Here is a 13,083-nt window from a genome sequence, read left to right as displayed (position 1 = left end):
AAATGCGTTGTACTGGGCTTTCACTTTGACGCTGAAGCTAGAAGAGTGAATTTGATTCCACCAGGGATTCAGAAGATGCCTGTGGAGGAGAGGAGGAAGCGCCGAGGAGGGGTAGTGGAAGGGAGTTTTTTTACATTTTTTATCATTTTGTCTTTGCTGCCGAAAGGAAATGGAATCGCACTTGTTCTATGCCTCGAAGGGGACCATATACATATTGTGTGGCATTATTTTATTGGCTGTAACTGTTGAGGAATATATACTTCATAGGCAGTGCCTAATGGACTTGGTGGAGATAAAAAATACAAATAAAATCACTTCCCCTGTAAACGGTTGTTTCACTGCAGAAACCGTCCCCGTGTAAGTGGCTCAGATAGCATGGTATAATATTAGTCAAGTTGATCCGTTGTTATACAATCTGGCCATTCCACATTTCCTATTATAGTACATATAGTCACGTCATATCTTAATATATATGGTGGTCTTAACAGGCCTTTTTGTCTTATGTCATGTCCTTCTTTGTTAATACTTTACCTGATGAAGACAAGCTTTTACTGTTGTTTCCTCACCCCATAAAGCAGACTAATGATTATGGGGGAGGGGGGGGGGATTAGAAGAAGCAGATCGAATATGCTGATTGACTTTCGGTTTAAATGTTGAAATAATTCTGAAGACAAAACAATCTTTAAACAAATTTGAATTCATTCATATGAACAGATGTGTGTTTTACATGCAAGGACGTTCTATCTACAGCTACTCTTACCACCATGTCTTCATCCTCAGGTCTTTGTCAACTTTGCGAGGTACCAACAGGAGGAGGACAATCAGGCCCTGCAAGCTTATGACAACAAAGTGGACGTGTCCGACGAAATGCCAATGGAAACTCGGATCTCAACCGACTCAACTGTACCAGAGAGCGTCTGAGTCACTTCAGATTCCATCACAAGCACTGTTTATCTCCAGTCAAAGCATGTAGATAGCTTTTGTATGTTTTACTTGTGCCATCTGCCATAAGGACATTTTGCTATGTTATTATTCAAATGTTAAAACGTGAACAACACATATAATGGAATTCAACACCTAGCATAAAAATGCGATTGGTCTACCTGCATCAGAGGAGTGCGAGGTCATCAATGTTTAGATTAGATACTGTTATTTCCGGGAATTGCTTGATTATGAAACATAGATTTGTCAGACCCTGTCCTGTTTGCCAAATGATATGGCTAGGAAACACCTCTTCCTCAAAGGTCAACACATTGATTCTATTATGTTGCCCCTCGACATTCTCTTACGATTGTTGTTGCAATTGTCTCACTACTGATAAAACAGTGAATGCTTCCCAAATGGTACCCTATTCCTTTTACAGTGCACTACGTAGGTACAGAGCCGCATGGATCTTCCAGGAGCAGATATTTACATCCTCTCCTTCATTCCAAAATTAGTATGGTGGCCATACTTTGTGAAGAATAAATATTTGTTTCCATTTGACAACCCAGGTAGATATGTGTAGAATATAACTATATTTGGAGGAAATGCCGGTAGTTTTTAACAATGGTGAAACCACCAAACACTTTGCCAGTAAAATAATGGTTTATTTTTGACAATACACACATAGACACGCATATATTACAGCTATATTGAGAGAGTGTGCGTAGTCCTTTTTTAACAATGATGAAACCACACCAAGCACTTCGTCAATTTGCCTACATTACCTTGCAAGTGGAATTAGCACTTTCTAATGCAAATAAATTATCTATGTTCAAAGTAAACTAGGGTTTACTTTGAGAGCCCAATGTCATTTGTATGCCGTTCAATGTCTCCTGTATTACTATCTTGTTCATTGCAAAGAATAAGGAATCCCATTTGTACTGAATATTGCTTTATTCCAGGACAGATGATTAAACATTTGCACAAATTGGCAAGCGACTAGAAGTTGAATTTGTAGATCCCCAGCTTTATTTCCTCCGAGATTCATTGGGCCTTGTTTGAGAGTCACCTTTAGCCACTTGAGAGATATGTGGCAGCCACTTTTAACTTCTGACTCAGCTGCTTGAATAAGTGCACTGTTATTTATTCTTTGTTTAACTCTATCTTTGTTGTGTAACTCACAAGTGCAGCATTTCAGCTTTGACAAAGAACTGTGCAAATGGTTCGATGGTGAGTTACTTGTTTACAGCCAAGTGGAAAGTAGTTTATTATAGTAAACAGACACGCTTTTTTATCTTCCCCCTGCTAACCTTTTTTTAAATATTTTTTATTCAAACACCAAGTTCCCTTTTCTTTCTCAATGTGCACGTAAACTATGAAAACCATGAATAAACAATGTCCATTTTGACAGTTATGAGATATCAGCACTCTTCTCCCCTGAAACCCTGCCAGTCCTGGCCATCCTACCCATAGGCCTTTGCTCTCTGCTACCAGCCCCATGAATCCTCCAGATGCACAGCACCTCTTACCTCCACTTTAAAAAGACCTCTCCTCCACTACATATGCATTTCTGGTTCATTTTTCCCCCCACTACCTATCTTTATCAATGTACTCTCACTCAGTGTTCATGTGCTGCCCATGAACTCATCTATGATTCCCTGCTGCCCGTCTTTGCATTTTTGCACAGCCTGGACTCGGGTCGACATAACATAGTAAAAGTACATCTGGAACACTCCAATTAGTATGATAGTGTGGCATGTATACATTTGTGGATATCCACGTTATTAGTTACAATTCATACAATGTTACACATTTGCAAATGTATCATGTTATGAATTCCAATGGCTAACTTTAGCTAGGTTAGGGGAAGGGTTAGCTAACATGCTAAGTAGTTACAAAGTAGCTACATTTCTAAAGTTGTCCATAATGAGATACGAACACGCAAACTTTTGACTTTCACATTATGCGCCCGACCAACCACCCTACTTTAGATTTTGCCTTAAGTAACCTTTTGTCTTTTGTAACATATCATATCATCATTTGAGTGTTGCGGATTTACGTTTACCATGTTAGTCTATGAGACTAGTCTATGAGACCAGGCTGGTTTGCATGGTCTCCCTGGTTTTGTCTGTGTGTCTGTCACCATTTGACCTTTGGGGCTCAGATAAGGAAGTGGATGACTGCAGTCCTCCAGAAGCTTCTACCTTTCTTCACCTGCAGGAGGTATCTGCCATGCCATCTCCTAGCCCACAACAACACCCGGGTAGATACCAATGCAGAAACGAATGCACCTAGGAAGGAAGAAGCACATGCTTGGTAGTATCAGGGTGTACGTTGTCAGTAGATAAACTCTGTGGAGGTTTGCTTATTAAATGCCAAATCTGTGATAATTACAGCTGTCTTTGATCATTTCAATGAATGATACATACCTATGGGTTCTTGAAGAATAACACTCATAAATATCTCACAAGATTAGATCAACTGTCTAATCCCATCAAAACCCACATGGTTGGTTTAATCCATTGTTTGCATGCTACATTTTGTGCAATTCACTTACCTGGAACAGTTTGTGTCATGATCAATAAACTAAGCTAAGCACCAATCTGAATGAAATAACGGTCAGGGACATATTCAGAGTCGTCATTAATATAAAGAGGACATTTGTCCTCACAATGTAATTGAGAATTTAATGTTAGCTGTGTACCATGTATGAAATGTAGTGTTTACAAACTCCTGCATGCAATCATGTTATCAGTATATAATACTACATACGATTGATGTCGGAAGTTTACATACACCTTAGCCAAATACATTTAAACTCAGTTTTTCACAACTCCTGACATTTAATCCTAGTAAAAATTCCCTGTCTTAGGTCAGGTTGGATCACCACTTTATTTTAATCATGTGAAATGTCAGAATAGTAATAGAGAGAATGATTTATTTCAGCTTTTATTTCTTTCATCACATTCCCCGTAGTATTTGGTAGCATTGCCTCTTGGGTAAAACATTTCAGGTAGCCTTCCACAAGCTTCCAACAATAAGAATTTTGGCCTATTCCTCCTGACAGAGCTGGTGTAATTGAGTCAGGCCTCCTTGCTCGCACACACTTTTTCAATTCTGCCCACACATTTTCTATAGGATTGAGGCGAGAGCTTTGTGATGGCCACTCCAAAACTTTGATTTTGTTGTCCTTAAGCTATTTTGCCACAACATTGGAAGTATGCTTGGGGTCATTGTCCATTTGCGACCAAGCATTAACTTCCTGATGGATGTCTTGAGATGTTGCTTCAATATATCCACATATTTTCCCTCCTCATGATGCCATCTATTTTGTAAAGTGCAACAGTCCCTCCTGCAGCAAAGCACCCCCACAACATGATGCTGCCACCCCCTGTACTTCACGGTTGGAATGGTGTTCTTCAGCTCGCAAGCCTCCCCCTTTTTCCTCTACACATAACGATGGCCATTATGGCCAAACAATTCTATATTTGTTTCATCAGACCAGAGGACATTTCTCCAAAATAACAATATTTGTCCCCATGTGCAGTTGTAAACCGTAGTCTGGCTTTTTTATGGTGGTTTTGGAGCAGTGCTTCTTCCTTGCTGAGCGGCCTTTCAGGTTATGTCGATATAGGACTTGTTTTACTGTGAATATAGATCATTTTGTACCTATTTCCTCCAGCATCTTCATAATGTCCTTTGCTGTTGTTCTGGGATTGATTTGCACTTTTCACACCAAAGTACGTTCATCTCTAGGAAACAGAACGCATCCCCTTCCTGAGCGTTATGACGGCTGCGTGGTCCCATGGTGTTTGCTCCCAAGGATGAACCAGATTTATGGAGGTCTACAATTTTTTTCCTGCAGTCTTGGCTGATTTCTTTTTATTTTCCCATGATGTCAAGCAAAGAGGCACTGAGTTTGAAGGTAGGCCTTGAAATTCATCCAAACCTCCAATTGACTCATGTCAATTAACCTATCAGAAGCTTCTAAAGCCATGACATAATTTTCTGGAATTTTCCAAACTTTTTAAAGGCACAGTCAACTTAGTGTATGTAAACTTTTGACCCACTGGAAATGTGATACAGTGAATTATAAGTGAAATAATCTGTCTGTAAACAATTGTTGGAGAAAATACTTGTGTCATACACAAAGGAGATGTCCTAACCGACTTGCCAAAAACTATAGTTTGTTAAAACCTCTTACGGCTAGGTGTCCCGCTAGCGTTCCACTACGACAACATCTGGTGAAATTGCAGAGCGCAAAATTCAAAAATCGTAATATTAAACATTCTTTAGCTTGATAATCGAACCACTTTGTCCGATTTACGATAGGCTTTACGGCAAACGCATAGCATTTGATTGTCCGAGGACAGCGCCCCGCATACACATATTTTTCAAACCAGCACAGACATCACAAAAATCACAAATAGCGACTTACCTTTGAAGATCTTCCTCTGTTTGCAATCTCAAGGGTCCCAGCTACACAACAAATGATTGTTTTGTTCGATAAAGTCCTTTATACCCCAAAAAAGTATGTTTAGTTGCCGCGTTTGATTCAGTAATCCAACCGTTCAAATCATTCAACATGCAGACAAAACCTTGTTTAAAGACTGTTGACAACCAGTGGAAGCCATAGGTACTGCAATCTGGGCGCTATTTGGTTGGAAATTCAATAGGCCAACATAGGAATGGCCTGGGAGCTCCAAAAAAAAAAATTCTGGATGGATTTTCCACGGGCTTTCGTCTGCCATGTCAGTTCTGTTATACTCACAGACATTATTTTAACAGTTTTAGGTACTTCAAAGTGTTCAAATACAACCATGCATGTCCTAGCTTCTTGGCCTGAGTAACAGGCAGTTTACTTTGGGCACGTCCGACTATCCGAACTTCCAAACACTGGCCCCTAGCCCTAAGAGGTTATTAACAAGAAATTTGTGTAGTGGTTGAAAAACGAGTTTTAATGACTCCAACCTAAGTGTTTGTTAACTTCTTACTTGGTGTATTCTGGACAATGGACCACTTTATAGAGCCAGGTGAAGGGATTATAGGTGGGTCCAGGATATGTACCTCCATTACCTGTAGACAGAGGTAGAAAATGATTGCTTTAGCAAATAGAAATGTGTCTTCTGGTTTATCTCAACCCTTAATCCATCTCTGTTTCTATGATTCCAGGTCCACCTCTCTAACCACTGGGCTATCTTCTGCTACATTAGTATGCAATTGGGGCGGCAGGTAGCCTAGAGGTTAGAGCGTTGGAGAAGTTACCGAAAGGTTGCAAGATCGAATCCCCGAGCTGACAAGGCAAAAATCTGTCGTTCTGCCCCTGAACAAGGCAGTTAACCCACTGTCATTGAAAATCAGATTTATTTCTTAACTGACTTGCCAAGTAAAATAAAATGAATTTAAAAAATTCACTTCAATAATCCAACAGACAATATGCCGTTTAAAATTGAAATATTTTTCACTGACAAATGTTTTCTGCCTTTGTTGTTGTGTTTGCCGACCTTCGCTCGTTCTGTGCTCATTAGAACGGTGTGCCTTTGGCAACCTGCCTGGGAGCAGAACTTCTGAAGTGCGTCTTAAGTACAGTATGATATGTTCTCTCTTAAGCCTGCTCCTCCTTTTTTCTTGATTAATAGTTAGGATGTTGTTGCAGCTGAGGGTATAGCTCCGTTCTGAGGACATGTTCAAACACATGCAGGCAATGGAAATGTCGAGTTTGTTAGTTAGCCAACAATAGATCTCCACACTTTTACATTACATTACATCTTTTACACACTGAGGCCCCGTATACACACAAGTTGTACAACACGTTTGGCAGAACAGTTGTGATACAACTGTTTTTCACCACAAAAATAATTACACAATGGTTGTGGAGACACCACACAACAGCTACATAAAATATTATGTGCAGACAACATATTTGATACAACTGAGTTTATATCACAACTATTATGTCAAATGCGTTTTACATCAATTTTGCAACCTGAGTGTGTACAGGGCCTCAGCACAACATCTGCGACTCATTCCTAATACTTTATCCCATCAAGGTAAAATAATGTCTTTACAGTTCCTGTATTAGTCCACATAATCTGATTTGTTCCCTGGCTGGAGCACTGTCCTTTCTTCATCTTTAACACCTTGCACATACCACATTCATTGTTAATGAGAAATTGTATGTATGTATCTTAGCCATGTGGTTTATGACCCCTGGGAAGCTAATGCTGAGCTCCAGCAGTGAGATCGGATGTTCCTTCCTCTCTTCAATCTGCTTAGACATGAGCCCATCTTAATCATTACCCCCTGGTGTCTCTGTCACAGTGGAGAGATGGAGAACGATATACCTATGATGACTAGGTAAAGCTGATTTTTTTGGGGGGGGTGACTGTTCCAAGTTCTACCGAATCCCTTTCAGGCTTTAATAAAAAACCTGCATCCCTGTTTAAGTCAGGTGGGGAAACAGCCAACTGTGGCCTGATAAGGGCTTCGACTCGCCAATCCGGGCGTGTTTTTCCGTTTGATTCGAGTTCACGTAGAATCTCCAGCAGGGAGGACGTTTCAGCGTCGGGCAGCTACTGGCGTGCTCGTGGCCTTGCCTGCTTCCGAAGTAACCACGCTGCTTTACTGAAGGATGTACGGGTCCACGTTCATGGTGTGACGTGGCCGGGCACCGAGTATGTACATTTTAATCCTTTTGCACGCTTTGTCACCTTAGCAGTCACTCTCCGATATTCATTTCTTCACCTCTCCTTTGCACTTTCCCAACTCATATAAAAGATAATTGTCTTTTCTGAACATTTCAGAAATGATTATCATAACTTTAATGAGAACGGTGAAGGGGGAATTATTTGAATATTGATAGAAAGGGAACGTTATCAACGTATGTCTGCCAGAGGATAGGCTTACTTACACCTCATTTATCTTGTACGACTATCTGCCATCTATATTTACACTTCATTGTTGATTTCCTAGGCTTTTCTTTGAATTAGTTCTCTTTAATGATCCCGAGTTCAATTAAACATGAATTATCTGAGTGCTTGTCTGTCTCATAAGACTCGCACTCAGGAGTAGGAGGTTGTTTGTCTGATTGAAAAGTGTTTTTGACCCAGGTCCTAACTTCATTATTCACACAACTTTACAGAAGATCTCAGCGAATAAGAGAATGTATTAGTGTCTACGTGGCTTTTTTAATACAAATATGAGCAAAATATATATATTATACAGCCACTGCTAATTCAATTATTTATGGATTTGTTTTTATTACTGTCCTCCAATTTTCACTTCTTGCTGAGGATACCCTATAGAGAAAAGGTATATGCTAAAGGGGCAATTAAATTAAGTGTGGCAGATATTCAATTCAGGTTCGATGCGTACAATAATACTTTGCTTCATGTATCTTTTTTTCATCAAAGATGCAATTTACCAAAAAAGCAAACGAGAGACAGAATCACCTGTTTATTATTGGTAATCTGTAAGAAAAAGATAAACCAAATCAAATAAACATATCCATTTACATTCTAATGGAGACATAATGACACTTCTTTAAAGTAAATGTGACTCGTTCCTACCAATTACTTGTATTTTCCTGACAATATTATCAATTCCTTCTCGGTGGTGTGCATGAGCTCCAATATTTAATATTAATTCAAATATTTCTCTGATGAGAACCGACACCCAACAAGAGAGACACAGATGAGATGCTACTGCAGATGATTAGATAGTTCATTTATTCATACTTTTGAAGCTCGTCACTTAATTAGCTGGAGGCTCATTTGAAGTGTGAAAGGTACGGATCTGGGACATGATGATATCCAATATGTATTTCCTGTGAATGTATTTGTATGGAAATTACATCTTGCAGTTCAAAGTTTAAACTATGTGCAAAACCAATCTATAAACTCGTCTAAAAATACACCCAGATTCTACGATGTGTGAGTCAGAGGAGTGTTAGTACCGTGTGAGATCTGAAAGGATTAACGTGGACGTAGACTGCCACAGCTGAGTTACTATTTATAATATACAGCATTTATTTCTGTACATCTATCTTGAATCATCTCATATCTTCCCAAGAATCTCTTATTTTATACATTCCGTTTGTCTCATTTCTGGCGTTTCACCCATTAAAGTGATCCTTGAAGTCTCAACAGCGCTTGTGACCTTGTATGTAATTTGGTCTAAAAAGCTACTCCTCTCGAAAGAGCACCAACATATCTCGCTGACAATAGAAGCAAAATAACGAGCGGTTGACGCCGACGCCGACGCCGCTCCCCACTTCAAAAAACGACAACATCTAATGGGGAATGTGGAGTAAAAAGAGGAGCGTGGAGTTTGCCAACAAGGTTGATAGGGAGAAATGAGAGAATGAATGGGGAGGGGAAAGAGAAATTGAAGGAGAGTTCAAGGCTCTCTCTTGTCTGACGGCGTCTCTTTTCTCCCGCCTCCCGGCGCTTTCCAATCTGTTTGGTGGCCAGGTGTGCCACTCCTCTCTCGGTATTGATTTGACACCATGAAGGGTCTCGCCAAACCTGTCAGAGGGCGCATGCCAACACGGCAGATGAGAAAGCCGCTGGGTCTGTTGGGGCTTTGCCTTGCCCTCGGGCACGTCACCTCCTCGGCCCGACGGAGGCAACGCCACGGAGACAACCCTCTCATGATTCACTTTGACGGGGCTGCATTGTTCCGGCAATAGGGCCCGGGCTTGTTTCCCATAGCAGATGTTAGAAACTGCACCCATTGGCACTTGTTGTGATAACCCTAGCTGAGAAGGAGAAAGAGGCTACTGCTGCTGGCTGCTGTTGAAAAACAAAGGCGTCCGCCTCTGGTATATTCACGTGGAGGGTTGCACAATGAGTGGTTGACATAATACCCAAGCCCCTGTAGAAGGCACAACCCTATGGGGTTGTTAACTGTTATACTCTTTGTTGCCCCCTGAGCCAGAATATAAAGAATGGGAAAGGGACCTATTAATGCACCTCACACATCAGCCTGCGTCAGTATACTGATCTGCAAAGCTTGATGATTCACCCATGCTTCCTTTTTGGTTGAGTGATTTGGGACCCGTACATGAAGGACTACTGTGCTCTCCCTTTGGTCCTTGGGCTCCTCGTGAAGAGCTCATAATGAGGCCGGTTGCTAAGCCCCAGGAGCAATGAGCTCCCTAAAATTCTCCACATGTATATTTTTCATCCCTCTAATCAAATGAGGTTTGACTGTCCTCTCTGCAGAACACAAAGCAGGCACTCTTTAAGCCCGATTTGAGTCCTTCCTGACCATCTGCGAGTGGGGTTGAGGAAAGCACCAGTATCAGCACACTCGCAGATAAGTGCAGTCTGCAAAAAAAAAAAATTGCAGGAAATGCATGTTTACCAGCAATATTCACTGCACCAGGGAAAAAACATAGGGAAACAAATGGCTGACCTTCAGGCTTGTACTTCTGCTACTGTAGAGTATAGTAATTATATTTAGCATCAGACCAAAATAGCATCAACCTCAAGCAACAATGATGAAGACAATAGTGACAGGACAACAGTTGTTCCTAGACTAGTGCAGTGTTCCAAGATAGACATTATATTATTGAACATTACTTATATTGCTCAAGAAAAGTAACTGAGTCCTTTGTCCTATGCAGAGCTCATTAAAGCAAGAATCCGCAGCTTGTGGGTGACCCTATGTGTAGGGTATTCGAAAACAAGGGAATTGAAAACAAGGGAATTGAGCCCTGAGCTGGCCTTCTGGGATAGGTGTATCTTTGCGCTAATCCCACCTACTTGAATGATCATGCTGCCCCAGAGCTGGAGAGGAGGTGAAAGTCACTTGCAACCTTATGTTACAGCTGCCTGAAACAAACAGAGAAGACGAAGCCAACAAGCACCATTCTCAGCTCTTGAATCAACTTGACCCAAAAAGAGAAAAAGGAGAGAAAATTAAAAATGTAGTTTGAAAAGGTAGAAGAGTGAAGCCGGAAAAACATTCCAGGTGAAGCTGGTTGAGAGAATTCCAAGAGTGTGCAAAGAGTGGCTATTTAAAGAATCTCAAATATAAAATATATTTTGATTTGTTTAACACTTTTTTGGTTACATTATTTCATAGTTTTGATGTATTTCTACAATGTTGAAAATAGTAAAAATAAATTAAAAACCTTCAATGAGTAGGTGTCTTAAAACTTTGACCGGTATTATAACTATACTGAACAAAAATATGAATGCAACATTCAACAATTTTACTGAGTTACAGTTCCTATAATGAAATGAGTCATTTGAAATAAATTCATTAATCTCTAATCTATGGATTTCACATGACTGGGAAGGCATATGCCCACCCACTGCTGGAGTCAGGCCCTGCCAATCAGAATCAGTTTTTTCCCCACAAAAGGGCTTTATTACAGACAGAAATACCCCTCAGTTTCATCAGCTTGTTTGGTGGCTGGTCTCAAGACAATCCCTCAGGTGAAGAAGTCAGATGCAGAGGTCCTGGGCTGGCTTACCCGTGGTCTGCAGTTGTGAGGCTGGTTGGACGTACTGCCAAATGCTCTAAAATGACATTGGAGGTGGCTTATGGTAGAGAAATTAACATTCAGGTATGTGGCAACAGGTCTTGTGTACATTCCTGCAGTCACAGCATGCCAATTGCACGTGTGACAAAACTGTACATTTTAGAGTGGCCTTTTATTGTCCACAGAACAAGGTGCACCTGTCATAATCAGCTTCTTGATATGCCACACCTGTCACGTGGATGGATTATCTTGACAAAGAAGAAATGTTCACTAACAGAGACGTAAACAAATTTATGCAAAACATTTGAGAAACCTTTTGTGCGTATGGAAAATTTGGGGGATATTTTATTTCTGCTCATGAAACATGGGACCAACACTTTACATGTTGCGTTTGTATTTGTTCAGTATATTTTGGCCAATTACGAACAAAATAATTGAAACACAAAGCATAACAAAAAATGCATTCTCTCTTTCAGTGTTGGTTTGCGCAACCACAACTTGTACAGCCTCAGGTTCCCTCTAAAACAGTGTCCATCAGTATCTCCCTGAGAAATACATGTTTGTGTGATGTTAATGTACTGAATTGCATAGCTAGATTACATTTCTTGAGGTGGTCCTGGGCCCAAAATTGTCAACCACCTAACTAGCTACCATTGGGGCGGCAGGGTAGCCTAGTGGTTAGTGTTGGACTAGTAACCGGAAGGTTGCGAGTTCAAACCCCGAGCTGACAAGGTACAAATCTGTCGTTCTGCCCCACTGTTCCTAGGCCGTCATTGAAAATAAGAATTTGTTCTTTAACTGACTTGCTTAGTTAAATAAAGGTCAAATAAATTGTCATCTACAAATGAAGCAAACTATTTTAACAACAATCTGCATATAAAGCTTTAGCTAGTTGAAATAAAGGCACTGGGCATTTTGTGGGATTTATGCAGTGTAGCTACATGATGTTATCCTTAGATTCCTTTGAGTACAAAATAGTCTGAATACAGAAAATGTTAGCTAGCTAAGTAGCCATGTTCTCTAGAATTGAACACACTATTACCAGTGAATGTAGCTATTAGGCTAAAAACACAACCAAACACTTACCTAACGTTACCAGTCCATGAGAACGGCGTTCATTTCAGCTTCACTCTTCCAAAATGTATTCCGATATTTATCCGGTTTCTGGATTGGTCATGAGCAGTCTTTTCGGTTGCTTCTTTTTCTCTTTTGGGGATGAGTTGATTTAGATCCAAGAACTGAGAATGATGCTTGTTGGCTTCGTCTGCCCTGTTTTTTTCTGGTGGCTGTAACATAAGGTTGGAAGTGACTTTCACTTCCTTGCCAGCTCCAGGGCAGCAGGGTCATTCGAGTGGGCGGGATTAATGCCAAGACACACCTATCCCAGAAGGCCAGCCCAAGGCCTTCCATTACACATGAAGCGGGGCGCATGGGGTCGCCCACGACCTGCGGATTTCTGCTTAAATTAAGTGAAAAGTAATATTTTTGGTATATTTGTTAGCTTGATTTTATCATTTCAATTCACTTGTGTAAAAAAAAAGGCTTCTCTGCAACAATGGCGCTCATTTCCATAAAGTTAATCTCTCCCCCTTGTTACGACCGTGTCATTTTTTATTTTGTGCTTTATTGTTTTGTATGAAACACTGTTCCAGATAAATTATCCTTTA

At 40.5% G+C, this 13,083-nt stretch overlaps 1 long non-coding RNA gene and 1 pseudogene across 2 annotated transcripts; one reads left to right on the top strand and one right to left on the bottom strand.

The window, feature by feature from the left end:
- The window catches only part of LOC124007956, a 234,027-nt pseudogene extending 232,108 nt beyond the window's left edge, over positions 1-1,919 (top strand).
- On the bottom strand, positions 1,094-12,741 carry LOC124007957. Of its 2 annotated transcripts, none has more exons than XR_006834044.1 (4): positions 12,503-12,741; positions 10,692-11,453; positions 5,919-6,000; positions 1,094-3,215 (listed from the first exon to the last, which is right to left on the bottom strand). It is a non-coding gene; the product is annotated as an uncharacterized LOC124007957 (long non-coding RNA). The 2 variants fall into 2 exon arrangements; XR_006834045.1 differs by having other exon boundaries at positions 1,096-3,215; positions 11,319-11,453.
- Positions 12,742-13,083: the final 342 nt, after the last annotated feature.

The sequence above is a fragment of the Oncorhynchus gorbuscha genome, linkage group LG21, assembly GCF_021184085.1.
Source record: "Oncorhynchus gorbuscha isolate QuinsamMale2020 ecotype Even-year linkage group LG21, OgorEven_v1.0, whole genome shotgun sequence".
NCBI lineage: Eukaryota > Metazoa > Chordata > Actinopteri > Salmoniformes > Salmonidae > Oncorhynchus > Oncorhynchus gorbuscha.
The sequence above is the reverse complement of the archived record's forward strand: the minus strand, read 5'-3'. Positions and strand labels throughout refer to the sequence as shown.